This window comes from Lactuca virosa, chromosome 5, assembly GCF_052849685.1.
Source record: "Lactuca virosa cultivar CGN04683 chromosome 5, Lactuca_virosa_CGN04683_v6, whole genome shotgun sequence".
Taxonomy (NCBI): Eukaryota; Viridiplantae; Streptophyta; class Magnoliopsida; order Asterales; family Asteraceae; genus Lactuca; species Lactuca virosa.
Window position 1 is genome coordinate 258,995,850 of NC_136430.1, and position 6,324 is coordinate 259,002,173.

Consider the following 6,324-nt stretch of genomic DNA (forward strand, 5'->3'; position numbering starts at 1 on the left):
ATGTTGCAGGCGGTGTCCCAGTCATGCAATATTTGGTTAATGAATGCAACAACGGTGTCATATTCTGGTGTGAGGCCACATACCATCTGAAAAACTAGTCACATTTCATTTACTGGGTTTTCAACGTCCGTCCGTTGATCTGCAAGATCTTTCAAATTTTAGCAATATTCATCCACGGAGTTCAATGATCAGAGAATAAGGTTGGTAAATTCTTGTTCGAGTGTAGTAACTCTTGAGTATTTATTGTTAAGAAAGACATTTTTGATCTTTTCACATGCTTCATATGTAGTGGAATCAAGTTCAAGAACACATACAAGAATATCATTAGATATCGATCCATATATCCATTGTAAAACAATGGAATCGATCTCACTATACTAGTTGTTACCAACAGCAGTCTTGGCTGGTGGAGCGGTGTCATTGATGTGAGTTACGACCTTATAACCTCGAGCATGAAGTTTGAACAATTTTATCCACGATGAGTATGTGAATTTGACACCATCAACAACACGAACCTTGTTCTGAATGTCGGTGACAGTGTATACGGGATGTAGGGCACCCTTTGGTGGGTTTGGTTCATCACTAGGCATGGCGGAAGAAAAACAGAGGGGAAGAGGCAACTGTAGTTGTCAAATGGGATTAGGGTTTCAGAAAAGCTCTTATACCATAACGGATTCCATAGAATTAATTGATCTCTTTATTGAAAGGGATATGATACAGAAATAGGTACAATAGCTAACAAACTACCTTAAAGACAAGATCAATTAAGAGCAATTACAGGGGAAAATATAAATAACAAATATATACAAATAATACGTCTAATAGATAAATGTCATTGTTCATGCTTAACTCATTTTCTAATGTTTTCCTAGGTTTATCGTGGTGGATAATTTTTACTTATGATGTATGGTTATATGGTGGTTGTTAAGTGATGTGTCATTTATATAGTAAATATTTAACAAAGTTTTGAATTTATTAAACTAATTTTAATTCAACTGGACTGAAACACACATACCAGGGAAGTGTATCTAATAGTGTAGTAATATAAATGGGGCAATACCAGATATTAAACACAAGGAGAACATGTATGATTTGATTTAGAAAATAAAATAATTAATTAAACAAGAAATATAAAAGTAATAGGAGAGGGGTTTTTAAGCTAAATAAAGCTTGATTTAACCTTTTAAAGTACTTTCACTTAGATTCTAAACCCCCCTATTTTGTCCATGGTTGATTTATTATAAGTGCAATGAATTTAAAATGTTAATAACCGATTCTTAAAATGATTAGTTATTTTGGCCCGATTAGATAGTATTATTAATTATAAAGACAACTAAAGCAATGATCATGCGATTAACTAACTAAATAACAAATTAAATGTTCAAGTTATGAAAGATTTGATCTAATGATTAATCTCAATGGTCATGGAAATTAATCTAGGCAAGGAATGGTCATCTAATTCTCTCTTACACATTTAAGTTTATAATAATATTACCTAACCCAAGGATTTGGTTTATCTCCCGTTCGAACAGTTTATTATCATAAAAAAAATTAATATGCATGTTAATATAATCAAATTGATCCTATAGATTATATAAAACTCAGTTACAGGAAATAAAAATCGAAACTTTAATACATAAGGTGTTGTGATCAAACAAACCTAATATATAATCAAACTTTATAGATCCAACTAACAATTCAAACCATAGTATTAAGGGTTCATCTAAATCTAAGAGGAAGAAAATGGTATTAGATCATAACCATTGGTAGTGAACATAAAACTGTTGGGTTTTATTCAAAATCGTTTTCCCAAAAATGCTAAAAACAAAAACGAAAGCTTTAAAATTAGAATAAACTTTAAACTCTTTTTAACTCACCAATGATCATTTTGAAATCAAGGAAAGATTAACACAACCATGAGATGAAAATAACTACAACCTTTGAAGAATTTTATCCTCTTGGAGGTTGGAAGTTGATGAAGATGAAAACTACTCAAAGAAGAGCTTCTCTAGAAGTATCCACCAAGCAAGAATCAACTACGAAAACATGATATTGTTCACTTGTATTAAGTTGTTCTTAAGCCTTATAAGTTTATACCAAATAAACATTTAAAGGAGAAGCAACTTATTCATCCAGATCATGTACAAAAACTGCAAGACCAGGAGAAAGAAGGGAAGCCTTGTGCTCTCAATCATATAGAGAGAAAGGATTAGAGAAAGATATGAAAACAACTAGATTTTTCTATGGTCTTTATGTTGGATTAGATGTCTAAGCCAATAACTAAATTGGTATATAGTTGAACTAATAGTAGAGTCCTTTTGGGTTGCCCTCAAAACTAGTAATTGACATAATGAATTTTTGGAGAAAGAGGACGATTTATTGATTTATTAAAAGATTAATAAATAAGTAGTACATAATTTATTAATATATTGTGAGTTTAATATATTAATTAGAAACAATATTGTTTAACAAATAATTAATCAGAAATTAATCGGAATTAATTTTAGGATTAACTAGATTAATAAAAAGTAGAAGGACTAAAGGTGACAATGTTCAAAAGTTGAGCAGTGAAGAAATTCCAGAACCTTCCAATAGGGGAGAAGGTTTTGGAGGAGGGTTCTAGGGTTTCTTGGAAGCCTTAGGGAGCAAGAAAATGGATAAGGAGTATCCAAGGAAACCTGCCTTATCCTAGCCTCCTTACTCACCTATATAAACTCCTTATGGGTTCATAATTTCGGCCATGCCATTCTAAAAGCCTTAGAGCCGAAATTCCTTCCCTTATCCTCTCTCCTCTAAATTCTTCTATTGCTAGAGTTTGGGCACAAACCATTAGAGGCACGGGATTTCTGGTACTTGCTTTGTGAAGCTTGATCAAGAAGCAATTATTGATTATTTACAACAATAATCAAAATATATGTGAACTCTAAAACCCTTTATGAATTTTGAAAATAGTACAGTACTCCTAGAGTTCTTGATGTTCAATTTTTGTTGCAAATCAATAGTGAAATCATAGTTCTTTAGGTTGCATGTGAACTTAGGATTAAGTTTTTCCGCCACATATTATTTTTGTAACCTATAAAACCTATTAGTGGTATCAGAGGCATTGTTTTCATTGATCTTGCACAAAGTTGAATAGATCAAAATTAAGGTTTATAGAAATTAGACCTTAAGGAGGCATTTTTCGAAAATTTATAGGGTTCTTGAAACCCTAGCCTCTACCCTTAGGTTTTCGAAATTTGCTAGGGTTCTTGAAACCCTAGCCTCCTTAGCTACTTCCGAAATTTAGGGAGCCCTTTTAGAGTTTATCTAGTTTCCTTAATTGTTATTTTAAAAACCTTAAAATTGAAAAATTAAAACCTGATACACCCAAACCTTATTTTTGAAAATTAGGGGGTTTTGGATTAGGATTAAATTTGAATTATTTTATTAATTGATTAATAGTAAATAATTATTTAATCCACAAATGATTTAATTAATTTAATTAATTATTTAATTAAAAGATAAAGACAAATCATAATTGGTTAATATTAATTAATTAAAAGGATTAATTTAAATCATTAATATTTGAGCCATATATTTTAAAAAGTTTTAAAATATACCTTATATATATTATTAAAAGTTAACTACTATATGTATAAGAAAAGTTAATCAAATCTCTAGTACACCTCATTCACGAAACCATGCTATATGGAGGGTATAAGGAAGCAACCTATAAAATGACCGTTGAATGGGTGTCCAATCTCACCCATCGCTCTCCTGTGAGGTGAAGGGTTGTTAGCTGAACGAGGTTGATAGGACATAACCTCATTAAAATTATAATGATATAAAGTAGCAAAACTATTTTATAAATCCTATTCTAGTTACTTTAGGAAAAATGTGAAATAGTATACTAATCCATGAAAATGCACGTCATACTTTAATATGTTGTTAGTGGAGCGTGTGTGGTTAGGGACTTTAAAGAGAAATGATAGCATCTCAAAATTTATCATTGTTAATGGAGCGTGTATGGTTAACCAACACATTAAATGGATATGATAAATGACATCGAGGGTGCCAAGCGTGTTTGCATGGTTATTCACATCTTGTTTGTGATCCTCGGCATCCCAATCATAAATAGAAGAGCATAATATGAGATTAAAAATGTAAATGATAAGATTTAGTGAATCTCATAAGATCTAGGAGTTTCAGAGTTCGAAATTGGTGAATTGTTTTTTACCTACCTTCATAAATTCACAATAAGATTACGTTATACCTCTTCTTAGTTGTGAATTGTGATATTGGATCCTAGCCTTAAATATTAATTATGGGTTAAAATATTAAGGAATTGTATCAATTAACTAAAACTGCTTCCTTCATATAAATGTCTGCTCTAGGAGATGCCTCTGTCACTCAATTGTCCACCAACAACAACTTCACTCTATTATCAATCCTCTCTAAAGAGAATCTATCTGGTCCAAACTACATGGATTGGATGCATAATCTCAATATGAATCTTCAATACGAGGGTAAAGAATATGTCCTCAACAAAGTTCTTGTTGAGAACGATGAGTTAACTGCTACTCCAGAAGACACTATTGCCTACAAGAAACATTATGACGACGCAACAAAGGTCGCTTGCATTATGGTTGCAACCATGGTACCTAAGTTTCAAAAGCTCTATGAGGACTATTGTTCGTATGAGAAAGAATTAGATCTTGTGGAAAAGTTCCACAAGAGAGCATGTCAAGAAAAGTATGAGGTCGTCAAAGCGTTAATGGCCTGCAAGTTCGAGGAGGAAGAATCTGCCTGCAATCATGTGTAGAGAATGCAGAGATACATGGAGCGTCTTGAAAGGCTCAATGTGAACTTTGACGAGGAGTTGGCTATTGACATAGTCCTTAACTCTTTGCCATCTTGTTATGATCAGTTCATCCTGACTTATCATTTGAACAATATAGAGACCACATTGGCCCAACTCCATAACTTGTTGCAAACAGTTGAATCAGGTATGAAGAAGAATCAAGTCCCTTCTGCTACAAGTGCTCATGTTCTTTCCATTGGGAAAAATAGAGGAAATAAGAGGAAGTGTAAACCTAAATCGAACTGGAAGGACAAGGACCAAGCTGGATCATCTAGAAATGGGTCAAAGACAAAGCCCAATTCAGATATTCCTATTGTTAGTGATCCCAAAGAGGCCACTTGATACTAATGTAATGATAAGGTCCATTAGAAAAAAAAAACAACCCTAAATACTTTCAAGACATCAAGGATGGCAAGGTCAAGCCATCGTCAGCAGGTATATACACTATTCAAGTCAATAACTTACAACTTACTCATTCTTGTGTCCTTGATATTGGTTGTGGATTTCACAATTTTTTTCTAATTTGAAGGGGCTAAGAGAAAGTGAGCAGGTGGCGCATGGAAGAATAAATATAATCATAGGAAATATGTGACCTTCTCCTGTTACCAAGATTAGAACTTATAGTCTTATGTTTAGTAGTGATGTTAGGATAGATTTGATAAATTGTTGCTACTCATCAGAATTGACACGAAACATTATTTCTTTTCATGCACTGTTTAGACATGGATTTCGACATTCTATTAATGATAGGAATGGTTCGATTTTAGCTTATAAAAATGGTGTTTTTATGTTTGAAGCTTTACCTTGTAATGGGGTGTATGAAACTATGATTTTTGTTGATAGCTTAAAGAATAGTGTATTAAATATTGATTCGTCTAATGGTGTAGAAAAAGAATGCTTGTGGCATTTCCATCTTTGACACATTAACAAGAAACGCATCTCCCAACTCCAAAAGGATGGAGTGTTGGAATCATTTGACTTAAGGCCGGATGATGTGTGTGAATCCTGTCTTTTGGGTAAGATGACAAAATCACCTTTTTTTTGGATATTGTGAAAGATGTGAAGGTTTGTTGGACCTCATACACACAAATGTGTGTGGGCCCTTCAGATCGACCACAAGGGATGGAAATCAATTCTACATGACATTTTGTGACCTCCCAGAATTTAGGTCTGAATCTATAAACGATCAGTTCACCGCAAACCTTTTTGTATCCTGACTGATTGAATTTTAATGCCTACTTTAGTAGAAATAAAACGTTATTTCAAATAAAATAATATATGAAATGGTATCTTATCTCAAATTATGAAAATTGTCGAACGAAACATAAAGCGCAAACTGTAACTCTAGTTAACGACTGAAAAACTGAAATTTTATACCAAGCGTGAGTAAACAAAGAAAATATTCTAGGCTCGTAGTACATGTTTCCCTGATCACAAATATATAAAGAACGTCCAAAACGGACTTCGTATGCAAAAGATATGTC